This window comes from Capra hircus, chromosome 5, assembly GCF_001704415.2.
Source record: "Capra hircus breed San Clemente chromosome 5, ASM170441v1, whole genome shotgun sequence".
In the NCBI taxonomy this organism is placed as follows: Eukaryota; Metazoa; Chordata; class Mammalia; order Artiodactyla; family Bovidae; genus Capra; species Capra hircus.
The window spans coordinates 84,824,239-84,839,207 of NC_030812.1; the positions used below are offsets into that span (position 1 = coordinate 84,824,239).

The 14,969-nt window shown below is 34.6% G+C and overlaps 1 protein-coding gene and 1 non-coding gene across 5 annotated transcripts in view; one reads left to right on the top strand and one right to left on the bottom strand.

The window, feature by feature from the left end:
* The window catches only part of SOX5 (SRY-box 5), a 1,143,898-nt gene that overhangs the window by 780,958 nt on the left and 347,971 nt on the right, over positions 1-14,969 (top strand). The gene's annotated exons all lie outside the window — the stretch shown is intronic.
* TRNAS-GGA lies at positions 9,205-9,276 on the bottom strand. Its single transcript has one exon. It is a non-coding gene; the product is annotated as a tRNA-Ser (tRNA).

The window sequence follows — 14,969 nt, forward strand, 5'->3', positions numbered from 1 at the left end:
CTGTGGAAGCAGAATTGAACCAGGGTTTAATCTGGGATGGAGTGAGAATAAGGGGAGATGGGCCTCCTGTTTGAACAAATCCTTCAAATATTTTGGCCAGTAATTGACTGATTTGTGGTTTAAATAAACACATAAGGTATCAAGTAAGTTCTGTGAAATAAGACCAACCATTTTTTCCTCTGTTCTGTATCAGGAAAAAAAAAAAAATGCTACTGAGGACTGGATTATACAGAGGCCTGTGAAGAGTATGAGAAAGGACCAGGAATATCTATATTTACTTTTCTTGCTCAAATATGAAAAAAATAGTTTTTACTTGCTTCAAAGTACTTGCAGTATATTTTCTTCCCTGCCTTAACATTATTCCACCAGACCAGTCAAAATGTGGCAAAATCAAATAGATAGTTGAGCATTTTGGAAACATCAACAAAAAGAAATCTTATTTGACTTCTTGTTCTTAGAAATGCTGAGTTGAGCTGTGAAACAGAACAGTTTACCTCAAGTAGAAAAAGCATCATATGAAATCTGGATTACACCAGTTAATATTAAAAGTAGTTGAGATTTTAGCACAGTTGCTGAAAAATCCAGATAAAAGGAGAGAAAGAAAAAAAGAAGGAAGGAAGGGAAAGAAGTTAAAGTTAGGTACCTGGGATTATTGTTATTTCTCCACATTTTCTTAAAAATGTCATTTTGAATTGAGAATAAAACTATCTAATTGATTTTTAGTTTATATGTACATATGTATATATGAGATACATATGTATAGTATGTGTGTAAGTATATATTATTAGAAATTGGTCAATTATATTGACTTTTGTATGCAGAATTTATTTTTAATGTTGTCTATATTATTTACATCTAGCTGCAGCTAAATTTACAGATCTACTTTTCACAGTAAGAGGGAGCACTGTCCATTTGGTGGTGGCATAGTACCTAGAAAAAACCTATTCCTTTCCATAGGGACAGACAGGCCATTTAATCCATTTTAGTGAAGGCAAATAATAAAAACTCATAACCTGTTTTATATTTTTATCCATTTTTTAAATTTAAATACAGAATGGTAAGAGTTTTAGAACAGTTAAAGCTTGAAGGTAAGATAGTTATATGCTGGGTTTTTTTGTTTGTTTGTTCGTTTTAATTTTCCACTCATAGGCCTAAAGAATTTTAAACCTGGCCTTAGCTCTTAGAGGTCTTTTATTCCACAACTCTCATTTTTGATACAGGAAAAATAAAGTTCATAGAGGTTAAGAGACTCACTTATGAAAAAAGTAGTGGCTTTTGCTCCACTCCTGTGTGATTGGGAGAATGATGGTGCAACTTTAAAGAGGAAAAGCAAAAATGAGCCAAGAGCAACAGCTGGTTGGGGTGACAGGATTCTGATTTCACATGTATGTGTGTTGGGTTTGATGTACTGAGATATTTAGGTGGAAAACAGACTATTAGAAATGCATGATTGAAACTTTCCTGCCAAGAGATAGACATGTGAAAATTACATGCATATATCCAAAAGTTCAAATTAATTTACTTCACAAATATTTATTAAGCATTTACAATTCCTCAAGGAAGTAAACCTAGGCCAAATTTTAAAGCTTGAATTTAATTTGAAAGAGGCAGAGAAGTGAGAAAATGAAGAGTGTGTGGCCTGGAGAAAGCAAGGAGTTAAATGATGGTTCTATTGCTAAGTGGAGTGGAAAGTGATGATTCCTAAGTTTGTGGATTATTTAAGGGAGTTCGTAATTTTTTTTTTTTTTTTCTGAAAGCTGGGTAAAAGCTACTGAAAGATCTTCATATAAATGTTAAGAACAGACCCCTAAGACAGAGAGTTTAGGGGGGAAAGTATGAAATTATTCTGACTGTTGAATATATTTTAGAGGATTTAAGGTCTTAACAGGCAATGTTGGGGGTAAGAATGAACAGCAGAGGATGGGCCAACAGAAATTCAGGTAAAGAGTTGTCAGTCATCTCAAATATTTTAAAGTCATGAAATATGTTGGCTTCAGCAATTGGAAGATGATTTGTTTTCCCTCTAGGACCTCAAATAATGCTTTTCAGAAAGTAAGCATTTGGTTAACAACTTTTGTGTGCATTCCTCATTCATGTGTGTGAATGGTGGGGTGGGGGAGGGCAGTGTTTAAAATGTATTTAGAAGTTTGCCAGAATATTTTAAAGTTGGAAATACAAGTTAAAGAAGATGAAATATTAAGATGTAGCCAATTAAAAATATCAAAGAATATGGAACATGTCAATAAAGCACATTATGAAACCAAATGGGCATATTAGAAATGTTGTATGGGATTGGGAGATGACATGGAGATAAAACAAACATGTATACTGTCATGTAAGAATTGAATCGCCAGTCCATGTCTGACGTAGGGTGCAGCATGCTTGGGGCTGGTGCATGGGGATGACCCAGAGAGATGTTGTGGGGAGGGAGGTGGGAGGGGGGTTCATGTTTGGGAACACATGTTAGAATTAAAGATTTTAAAATTTAAAAAATAAAAAATTAAAAAAAAATAAAGTTTATGTACCTTAAAAAAAAAAACAACAAACTTTGATTAAAAAATTAGATTATGGTTAGTAAATTTAGAGCAATTACTCGTTTTCAGCCCAGTAAAAAGTTGTATAGCATAATGGTTAGAAACACAATTGAAGGAATAGAGAGATATGAGTTCAAATTATTTATTAACTTGAAGTACCTGACTTGAACTCAGCGTCTGTCTGTGTAAAAGCAGCCATAATAGCACTTCCTTCATAGGTCTATTAGGAGGGATCAAAGTAATAGCCTACTAAAAACTCATTACTGACTCATTAATAAGTTTAGTAAAATCATGCTTTTTTAGTTTTGCTACGCATATACATTTAGGTTCTGAATGAAATCAGAGGTTAATTATGGTAAATAAAGAACACTGTAATACAGATATATTAAATGGAAAAATCCTGACGCATGTTGCAATCAGTGGTATGTAAGATGGCCATATAAAAACTCACAGTTATTCAAATTGTCAAGTTATGGAATTGACATCCAAGGAAACGGTGAAAGCTTCATCATTTTGGGTCATTTTGAACTAGATTCTACCACACTCAAGAAATCCTGTGGTTAAATTCTTATCCTTTCCACCAGTTGCATAGTTCTTCCAGGTACAGACCTGCTATTGACTTTCCTGTTTCCATGCACAAAGCTGCTATTCACTTCCAGGAAAATCGGTGGCTCTGTGGAATTGGATAAGAATTTGGCCAACAGTGAGCGATTTGAATGAATGAATTTGGAATTGGCAAGAAAATACAAACATATGCCACATTTACTTGGTACGTTCATGCTTCAAGAGAACTCAGGTAGCACGTAAATTCTGTGCAAAGAGCCAGAGATTTTCAACAAGAAACTATGACAAAAGCAGCCGAAATCTTTTCTGTGTATTTTTGTCATATTCAAAGAACAAGGCAAAAATATCATATTTAATCCCTGCTCATTGGAATGCCTCTTCTGGTAAAAGATTGTCTTCTGATACGTCATATATGTGTGCATGCTCAGTAGTGTTTGACTCTTTGTGACCCTACCCACTGTAGCCCACCAGGGGCCTCTGTCCGTGCGATTTCCTGGCAAGAAGACTGGAGTGAGTTGCCATTTTCTCCTCCAGGAGATCTTCCCAACCCAGGGATCGAACCCATGTCTCCTGCATTGCAAGCAGATTCTTTACCATTGTGCCACCTGGGAAGCCTAGTAGAGTCATGTAGAGCACCTACTATTTACAGAGCTGCTATCAGAGAACAGGACTAGCAATTTTGGTTTAGGCTAAATTAATGTGTGGATTTATTAACTTTTTTCAGATATACTTTTTTTTTTTTTAAGTCAGTCTTCATTAGCTTGGTTCATACTGGACTACTTGCAAATTAAATGTTATCCTTTGCTTTATGTAGGCAAGATATAACCAGTGTGTGGGGGACCCACTTGTGTACTGGTGTTGTTAGAGGTAGTCTGAGCTTTCTCCTATTTTTAGTAGTAAGCAAATTTCTTCTCTGGATATTATTGCTCATGCAGTTTTTAGTACCAGAGATATTGGGCCTTTAAAAAGGAAGAGATGTTACATTTCTGACAGCTTCTCCCTTCCACTGACTGAAACAATAAAAATAAACATGAAGCTGTCGGAATGGCCTCTGCATTTAATGTTATTTGCATGTGATTTCCTTTGCTTCTCTAGATAATTGAATTTACTAAGGCAATTTATTTTTTAAATGTATAGTCTCTGTGAACAGAAACATCTTAACTAAAGACAACCCTTTTATTTCCTCTTAATGAAATATATACATGTGTGTGTATACTTCTGTTAGAACCAAGGGAATAGAAGAAAAATAATGGAAATATCAAAAATGTACCATAAAAAAATTAATTAAAGAGAGGAAGTGTAACTCTTGTAACCAAATATCCTCTCTTTGTGTTCACCCCCTGTCTATGTTCAAGGTCTCTAGGTGCTCAATGGGAGCTTTTTAATTATTTTTCCCTGTTTGATGTGCTAAGTATAATGAATGGATAGCAAAGGACTTTTGTAAGAAGCCACTGTGTTTGTATCATCTCAGAGTTGGTAAACATAGCAATACCTGGATAGGTTACCATCCTGAGACTCAGTCTTATAGATCTCAGACTTAAAGAGACTATTTAAATTGAGCTCTATTAGTCAAACTAAGTAGCTTTATAACAAATAAAACTATATTCTTTTGCTGTGGGGAGAATGAAGAATATAAGCCATTATTTTGGATTGCCACTTTTGTGGGTTATAGAGCATCAAATCAGAATCACATGGGATACCAGAAATATTCAGGAATGTTAAGAAATTAAGAATTCAAGTAGAATTGTAAAAGAGAATGAATCTGTCCAAATTCTAAAATTGTTTGTCTTCTTTTTATAATAAATTAGGATTTAGTATTTTATTATAAATTAGGATTTAGTATAATAGAATTTCATTTTTAATACATATACCCCAGTAAGTTCCCTTGACAGAATTTATTAGTGGAGCAAAACCACCATCACTTCTTATTTAGACCTGTGACCACAACTCAATAAAGCAATCATAGCAGTAGATTTCTGCAGAACTTTTTTGTTGTTCATTTTTATTTTTTCCTCATTTTAACATCACCTCTAAGAAGTGTGGAGGTGGAACATCCAGAACCAAGAATTCAACATTCTCAAAGTCCATTGTACATAAGGGAAAGATGTGTCAGTTTCTAATGTCCTTCTTATTTTTTATGGTGCTATCTTTTTTTCATACCTCAGTCTTACTTCCTAGAATAACGAGGAGAAATCCTTCTTCTGACATTTTATCCTAATTTCTTTTTTGTGTACTCTTCAGGTGCTCATTGTTGTTTCCATGTACCTGTTTTTCTTTCCAAAATGTTGTTCATCTTTCAATGTCCAATTGTAGATAACAATAAAGTATCAAAAATTTTACATGGTAAACTGGAGTCCCTGAAGAAGAAGGCGATTCGCACTTAGAACCGCCATGTTTAGAAATATGTGAAGAGGACCCGGCCATTTGCTCCTCTCCCTGAGTGGACATTTTCTGAGAATTCCTGAACTAAAATGTATTTTAGTTAAAATGTATTTTAGCCATTCACTAGAAAATAATGATTCATAAGTCAGTTTACTACCTTTGTAACCTGAATATTATATTTCAAGGTGCATCTGTATTTGAATGTCCCACATACAGATTTAAAGATCTCAAACAATAAATGCATCATTTGAGTCCCGAGGGAGATTATATAGCATCTCTTAGTTATAGTGCTAGGGTCAAAAGTTAGGGCTAATGCTCAAGGTATAAACTAATTTAGTTATATTGTGTTTATTAGTTTTTTACATATACTGATTCTATTTTAGCAATCATCTCGGTTTGCTCACCCTTCTGTTTTTGTCAATACTGTATTCACTATTCCAACCTCCCAAGCAACAACTGTGTTTACTTTGACTCCTTCCTCTTTATTTTCAAGTTATGCAGTTTTAGCATTACCTACTTGAGTTTGTCTCAATTTCAGTTTGATGGTTTGGTTCTTTTTCTTTCAACTCCTGTGTGCCTGCTCAGTTGTGTATGACTCTTCGTGACACCATGGACAATAGCCTGCCAGGCTCCTCTGTCCATGGGATTTTCCAGGCAAGAATACTGGAGAGGATTGTCATTTCTTCATCCAGGAGATCTTCCCAACCCAGTGATCGAACCTGCTTCTCCTGCATTGGTAGACAGATTCTTTACTACTGAGCCACCTAGGAAGCCCATAGAGTCTAGAATGCTTCTTTGTCTACCAGAACAAATATAAATAATTTTATTTCACTTTCATGACCATTCATTAAAATAACCCTCTTATGATAGTATAGTCATTTAATATTCTCCATTTCTTTGTGTTAAGCCACTATATTCTCTTGTGTGTATGTATGTGTGTGCACGTGTGCATACTATAAAATTTTCTGGATGATGCTTCTGGGAAAAAATGCTCTATTTTTCCTCTTTACCTGTTTATTTCTAGAGTTATACCAAAAGCTTCTGTACATAAAGGAATAAATTATTTAACTTAATATATTTTTAATAAACACTAATAATAAGGTCTAGATAATCAGACCCATTCCCTGACTTCGTGGTATAGAAAGAAAACTAAATAAATGATCCCAAAACATTGTGCTAACTGGTATGATAAAGTAGTTTCTATCTTCCTTTGAGTTTCAGAATTTGCTCTTTGAATTTCATGTGCATGTATAATTTGCTGCTATATAATTTGGTATTTATCATTGTTATGATTACTCATTGTTTCTTGTGTATTTTAAATGGCTCTCTAATTTTCAACTCTGAGGGGAGTGAATCAGCTTGATTTTTTAATACCTTTAGCATCTCTTGTAGAACCTGAATCAGTTAAGGAAGGCAGTATAATTTAATGATGACCAACATGGATTTTAAAGTTAGATGATCTTGGGTTTAATAACCCAGTTTACCATCTCCTATTATTACCTTGGGTAAATCCTCATCTGTTTAATAGGAATATAACAGTCTTTGTACAACTTCTGTGAAAATTAAATAAGGTAATATCCATAAAACTTTTGGAACAGTACCTTTTAAGAACTCAAATAATGGTAGCTATATTTTTATTGAAACCCTCTAATGAATTTGAATGGATTTTGTGCATGTGGTCAGAAAAATGCCTAGTAATTTAGAAATAATACTAAGTCTTCCAAACTATAAGACTAAAATAACAAAATTTATATATAACATTACTCATATTAATTGCAAAAAATGTTTGCAGAGAACCTAATGTTTTGCAAAAAGAATTCCAGTGTCAATGATTTTGGATGTTATAAGATGGTCTTTATAAATCTGCTAAAGTAGGCTCAAGAAATTTTGATTTATACTTTGAACAAATAGTTTGGCTAGTGGGGAAATTTTATAGGTGTGGACTTCTTGATAACTTACAAATGAGAACTGAAGCTTATGTTTCCTCTGTCTCAAATCACAGCTTAATATCAATTCATGTTAAAGGTCCCTTTTAAAGAAATGCTATTTTTACTATAAGTGGAATACTCTATTAAAAGTCTTAATTAATATAGAAAAAAATAGCTTTCTAGCTTTCTAAAAGCAGAAAGATGGGATTATTGTAATGATATAGCATTTTACTGACATTGGGCTATGAAATCAGCCTGATATTCTGGGGCACTGATGTTGAGGGGCTCTATTCAAGGTGCAAATAAAACAAAGAGGAGGGAAGCTAGAAACAGAGTCAGTACTTCATCTGTTTTTCCTCATATTACCTCTGCTGTTTTGTATTTGTAGTGTAAAGAAACCTAAAAATTTGTTTGCAAGAGAATCTAGTGGTGCTAATGTTCTTATAAAGAAAGAATAAAAATGATATGTCCATCTCACAAGAAGAAAGAGAAATATGAAAGAAAAGTTGAAATATGGCATAATAAGTAATTGGTATCATGTATTTATGAAAAATAATTCATTACTCTAATTTTTTTTCAGACTTTGACTTTAAAAAGTTTTATTTCTTAATGAGGAGTAATTGAACATTCTTTCTTTGATCATTTTCCAGAGTTCTCACTTTGTAGAGAACCATTAAACTGTGAAATTTGAAAATTGAGTATGTGACAGAGATAAAAGCACACTAATGTTGCATGACATTTTGTGGACTAGTTTTTTTTCCTTAAAAAAGTTAGTATTATCTTTAAAAATGGGCCACCTCAAAAATATTTAAATTATTCTTTTAAAAATAAGATTCCACGGATGCAGTTTGATTTCAGCAGAAAGAACGACAAAGCTACTTATATATGCAGTTTCTGTTTTTGGTGTGGTGGGTAGAAGAGGGGGTTCTTCTCCTCTTTTCCACTTTCCTGGTAAAAGGTCTGACTTTTTCTTCATTTGTTTTTATATATTCTGTGTTTTATTCATTGATATACCCTCATATGATGGCCTGAAGCATATTTGATTTAGGAAATACTCATATAGCCCTTGCCATTTCTCAGTTATCATCTTAGTAGTTTTGTACCTTGTTATATGTATATTAACTCATATAATCCCTTACCTAATATAACTCATTATTTTTTAATTTCTAATCCACTAATGACCCAATGAGGTAGATGATAGTATTATCCCCATTTTACAAACACAGAGATAGATTAAACAATTTGCCCAGGGTCACACAGCTCGTGAATGTGGAACCATGATTTGAGTCAGATCTATTTGGGTTCACATTCTCTACACTTAACTGTGAACATTGTTTTGCTGACTCACAATTAGCCCTTGAAATACTTTTATTACACAAATCAAAGAGAAAATTGAGTAATTGAAATATTTCTTATTTTTCAATAATTATTTTATTACTACTAAATTCTGGAGGTCTGGTATTATATCATAACACATATGAATTACTTATTTGTTATCCCATTTTCTAGATGAAGAAACTGAGGTTTGAAAAGTTTAAATAATTTCTTCAAGATTAATAAATGACAGTCTCAATTTGAACCTGGTGTACTGACTCCTGGTTCCAGTAGGCTTCACCGTTGCTGCTTTCTGACATCATAGTTTACTGGGTGAGGGGGTCACAGTTTATTTCACTTATCACTGAACATATAGTCAGTTTCCAGTTATTAATATAAATGATGCTAGCAAACACTTAGCTTAATAAGATTCTCCAGGCAAGAGTACTGGAGTGGGTTGCCATTTCCTTCTCCAGGGGATCTTCCCGACCCAGGAGTCGAACCTGGGTCTCCTGCATTCCAGGCAGATGCTTTAACCTCTGAGCCACCAGGGAAGCCCATTAGTAACTTTACCGAGTATCTATTCTGTGTAAGAAACTGTCCTCATTCCTCTGTGCAATGAAAAGAATTAATTTCCCAAAAAGATCACAGGTTGAAGAATTCCTCAAGTATCATTTCTTTCGTCAGACTCATAGTGAATTGGTATCTAGTCAAGTTTATTAACAACTACAGTAGGATTGTTCTAAAGCCTTCTTAGAAAAATGATAGGTGAATTATTATGTATAATTAGTGACTAGTTTTTCTTTACTTCTTAAAATATTATTATATAATCCACAATGCTAGTGTGAAATGAAAATGTTTTGATGCATAGTCTAATTTTTGTTTAGAAACATCTTACTGTTGACCTTTGAGCCCTCAGGGAAGAGATCATCAAATGTCTTAAAAAAGTGTTTTTACAAGATGTTTAAAGGTAAAGAAGACACAGCACACAAGTCATCCGTAGGAAGATAATGAGCCTGTCGCAACACAAAATGTTCTTTGTTTTTACAGGTTCTATTAGTTAATATATTAGAATTCTCTAAATGCCACTTTTGGTTATTAAGTGGTTTTGAGAGCACATGAAAACATACATTTTATGCTTGAACACAGCATTTCTGAGATTCTTAGTAAATGTGATTCTGGAAAAACAGCCATTAGACACTTCTGCCCATGTAGCATACAGATGCAAATGAAGAGATTTTCCGAAACCATTTTTCCTGTTTCTACAATCTCTTATTAAATCAGAAAATTTGCCTTTAAATTTCTGTTTCACTCACTGGTATTGAATTAGATGGCGAATATGATACTGCTTTAAAAAAATCAAAAGAAATACACTCTCATTGTTTTATTTTTATTTTATAAATGAGATTAAACTATTAACAAATTCAAACCAAAATTTTAGTATATTTCTAAAAATAATCTATTTCCTCAATGAAATAGACATAAATCTGATTCTTTAACCTGTACAATTAGTATGAAATCAGCAAATCCACCTCAGTTTCAGTGTGTTTCAGTATTTCAGCATGGCTATTAAAAAAATGTCAGGATCGTTTTTCTCCAAAATGTACTGGTCATTTTTACCTCTCTTTGTTAGTCGTTCAGTCACGTCTGGCTCTTTGCACCCCAGGGATTGAACCCAGGGGATCGTCCTGACCCAGAGATTGAACCTGGGTCTCCTGCACTAACGTCCTCATTAATATGGTGGTGAGTATCCCGACCTGTCATGCAGGAGACCGGGGTTCGATTCCCCGATGGGGAGGCAACACACCCTTTGGGGCTTCCCTTGTAGCTAGGCTGGTAAAGAATCTGCCTGCAGTGCAGGAGACCTGGGTTTGATCCCTGGGTTGGGAAGATCCCCTGGGGAAGGAAATGGCAACCCACTCCAGTATCATTGCCTGGAAAATCTCATGGACAGAGGAGCCTGGTGAGCTGCAGTCCATGGGGTTGCAAAGAGGCGGGCACGACTGAGCGACTAACACTAACACTCCTGCACTGCAAGCAGATTCTTTACCTGTCTGAGACACCAGAGAGGGTTTGCTAATAAATCTGCCCTGCCCCTCAGGCTCATCTCCCCTCTGGGATATAGTACCTCTGAGCTCACCTCTCAAATCCGTTGTTCGGTAACTTTATGATTGCTTTCATCACCACTGCAGCTTTTAGTCATCTCCCTTTTTCATTCTCTCCCTCTTTTTCTCTTTTATTGCTTACAAATTTTCCTATATCAGTAGTTCTCTAACTTTAAGGTGTACCAGTCTCCCCTGGAAGTCTTGTTAAAATACATTTTAAGGCTTCACCTTTGGAGTTTCAGATTCAGAAAGCCTGGGATAAGGCCTGAGAAGAATGTGTTAAGTATTCCCATGTGTGCGTTAATCATTCAGTGGTGTCCAACTCTTTGCAACCCCATGGACTATAGCCTGCCAGGCTTCTCCATGAAATTCTCCAAGCAAATACTGGAGTGGGTAGCCATTCTCTTCTCCAGGGAATCTTCCTGATCCAGGGGATCGAACCCAGGTCTTCTGCATTGCAGGCAGATTCTGTACTGTCTGAGCTACCAGGGAAGCCCAAAGTATTCCCAGGTCATGCTAATAATGATACTACTCACTAACCACAGTGTGAAAGTTACATTTGTACACATCACCTGTCATCTTTTGTTGTTGAGTACCATTTGAATGCATCCTAAGAGAGAATTCACTTTTAAATGTTCATTTAATCTTCTGATCAGTAATCAAGTATGAGTCAAAGGTAATGTTTCATCTTAATGTTTGGTAAAAAAAAATGCAAACTGATTTAGACTTTTACTTAATGCCAATCTATTGTGCAGGAAAGGAATTTTTAAAAGATTCTGTATTTTTAGGCTTGGAAAAAACATCTAATAGCTTTCACTTCTTTCAACATTGTCCAGAATACATTAAAAATACTTGAAATATGGATTGTATTATATATTTTAAAATATAATAGAGCCCTTTTTATAAAATAATTATCTTTTACCTAAATTTGATGAAGGCTGTCACTGTTTAGAATGTTAGATCTGTTCTTAGAGTAGGTTGTGTCTCCATTACAGAGTCAAATGAACTTCTGAGGTTTCTACAGTATTCTTTAAAAATTAGATCTTGAGCAGGGATATGGAATATGAAACTTTCCATAGATCACGGAGAAAAATATATGCAGTATATATTTGAGTATTGTGGAATTTCCACCCAGGTTTTTTTTTTTTTTAATTGTGATGACTGAATGATTATAATCATTCGATTATAAGAGGTTGAAATATGTAAAATGTAATCTCTCCTTAAAATTTGGCTTTGGATTCCTATGACTAGCTTGCAGGCAATCTAGACTAGGCTGGTACAGCACGCTTAGCACACAATCCCCTAGGAATCTTTAGAAAAACACATATACATAGCTTGCTGATCCCATCCCGAGACAGATTTATGAACCACTCATCTACTATCTGGAATCTCAATTACTTTACCTTGTTTAAGCACTGAGAATTGTTGATCTCGTGAAACTTAGTAAGTTTTACAAATACGTTATCAGTGGCTTTTTCCAGTATAGAAAGGTGAACAGTTATAAGTTCCATCTTTCTAGATGACTGAAAGTGACTCAAGCAAAACTACCTCTGTCAGTTTTTCATTTATTTGAATCACTAGATCTAAATATACGTTAAAAAATTTAGAAAGGATTTTAAATCAGACAGCATTGATACCGACAGTAATCAGAAGGATAAAAGATACTCTTCAGAGATCTATCAGTTCTGACTTTTCTTTTTCAAGTGTTGGGTACTGACCATATCCTATTCCCAGAATATTGAGTTTAATCATGCTAACCAAAGAAAGATTCCTGATGTTCTCTAGTGAGATTTTTTAAGTGTTGGTTTTTGCCTCAGTGTATCCTTCCTCATATGTATCCATCCCGTTTTCAGCAAAGTCCCTATTTGAAAAAGTGGTATGACTTTTCAAAATGGTGACATTCATTTATAAAAGTTAACAATTTGTTCTGCCTTCCATTTCAAATTTATGTGTACATTATCACAGGGTAATTTCTGAGTAAGAAGTCAATGCCCTAAATAAATGTATTCTCATCAATGTGTTTATTACTCTTTATATTAAAATATTGATCTCTCTCTAAAGGTTTATCTCAGAATAGTAAAACTTCAAGCTATTGACACAGATGCCGTTATGTTTATCTAAATAAAACTGCAATGAAATCTAGTTTGAGGCTTTTTTTACATAAAATAACTGGTCAGTTTGAAGCCATCTAATTGTATATATTGATGAGTTTATAGTACTTTATTGGCAGGTGCACATTTAGGTCAGAACTTCTTAACCTGGATCCCATGGTATGTAAGAGTACCTAAGGGATTTCACGGAGGAAGTACATAGTCGGAACTATGAGAGTAGAAAATTAACCCTCTAAAACTGTGACTAAAATTATGTGTGCAGTATCAGGAGTCTTTGTCTGCCTGTATGCACATGTATATGTTTCGGAGGATATTTCTAGGTACCATCAAGATATCTATAATCCAAAAGAAGTAAGCATGCAGAGGTTTCATGCAGAAATATAATGAAAAGTTTGAGGTTTCATGCAGAAATATAATGAAATGTTATCTTAACCAAAAATTTTACAAATACTTTTACACAATAATGATTTATTTTTTTCTATTACTAATTGAAATTTGGCATCTTCTAATTTGACAGAATAAATTACAGGTAGAGAAAATTAGCTTCAAAATAAATACTTGTAGTAACATTTTTAATATAATTTTTAAATTTAAGGAATAATTAAATAATATAGATTTTAAAAACTGAGATATAATTGACTGGTAGCACATTAGTTTCAGATATACAACATAATGATTTGCTATGTGTATTTATTAGAAAATGATCACCATAGTAAGGTCTACTCTCTTAGCCATTTTCAAGTATTGATGTTCAGTCACTAAGTCATCTCCCCCTCTTTGTGACCCCATGAGCTGCAGTACAGCAGGCTTTCCTGGCCTTCGCTATCTCCCAGAGTTTGCTCAAACTCATGACCATTGAGTCAGTGATGCCATCCAACCATCTCATCCTCTATTGCCCGCTTCTCTTTTTGCCATATTCTTTCCCTGCATCAGGGTCTTTTCCAGTGAGTCAATACTTAGCATCAGGTGGCCAAAGTTTTGGAGCTTCACCATCAGTCCTCCCAGTGAATATTCAGGACTGATTTCCTTTAGGATGGACTGGTTGGATCTCCTTGCAGTCCAAGGGACTCTCAAGAGTCTTCTCCAGCACCACAGTTCAAATGCATCAGTTCATTGGTGTTTAGATTTCTTTATGGTCCAACTCTCACACCCATATATGACTACTGGAAAAACCATAGCTTTGACTATACAGACCTTTGTCAGCAAAGTGATGTCTCTGCTTTTTAATATGCTTTCTAGTTTGATCATAGCTTTTCTTCCAAGGAGCAAGTGTCTTTTAATTTCATGGCTGCAGTCACCATCTGCAGTGATTTTGGAGCCCAAGAAAATAAAGTCTGTCACTGTTTACATTGTTTCCCCATCTATTTGCCATGAAGTGATGGGACAGGATGCCATGATCTTCATTTTCTAAATGTTGAGTTTTAAGCCACTTTTTTCACTCACTTCTTTCACTTTTGTCAAGAGACTCTTTAGTTCATCTTTGCTTTCTGCTATCAGGATGGTGTCATCTGTGTATCTGAGGTTATTGATATTTCTCCCAGCATTCTTGATTCCAGCTTGTGTTTCATCCAGCCCAGCATTTCACACAGTGTTCTTTCTGCAATTAAAGTGTTATCATCTGCGTATCTGAGGTTGTTAATATTTCTCAAGGCAATCTTAAATCCAGCTTGTGAGTCTTCCAGGCTGGCATTTTGAATGATATAGTCTATATATGTTAAATAAGTAATGTGTCAATATACAGCCTTGACATACCCCTTTCCTAATTTTGGACTAGTCTATTGTTCTAAGTCAAGTTCTAACTCTTTGTTCTTGACCTGCATACAGGTTTCTCAGGAGGCAGGTCAGGTGGTCTGATATTCCTACCTCTAATAATTTTTCACAGTTTGTTGCGATCCATAGTCAAAGCTTTCATATAGTCAATGAAGCAAAAGTAAATATTTTTCTGGAATTCTCTTGCTTTTTCTGTGATCCAACGAATGCTGGCAATTTGATCTCTGGTTCCTTTGCTTTTTCTAAATCCAGCTTATACAT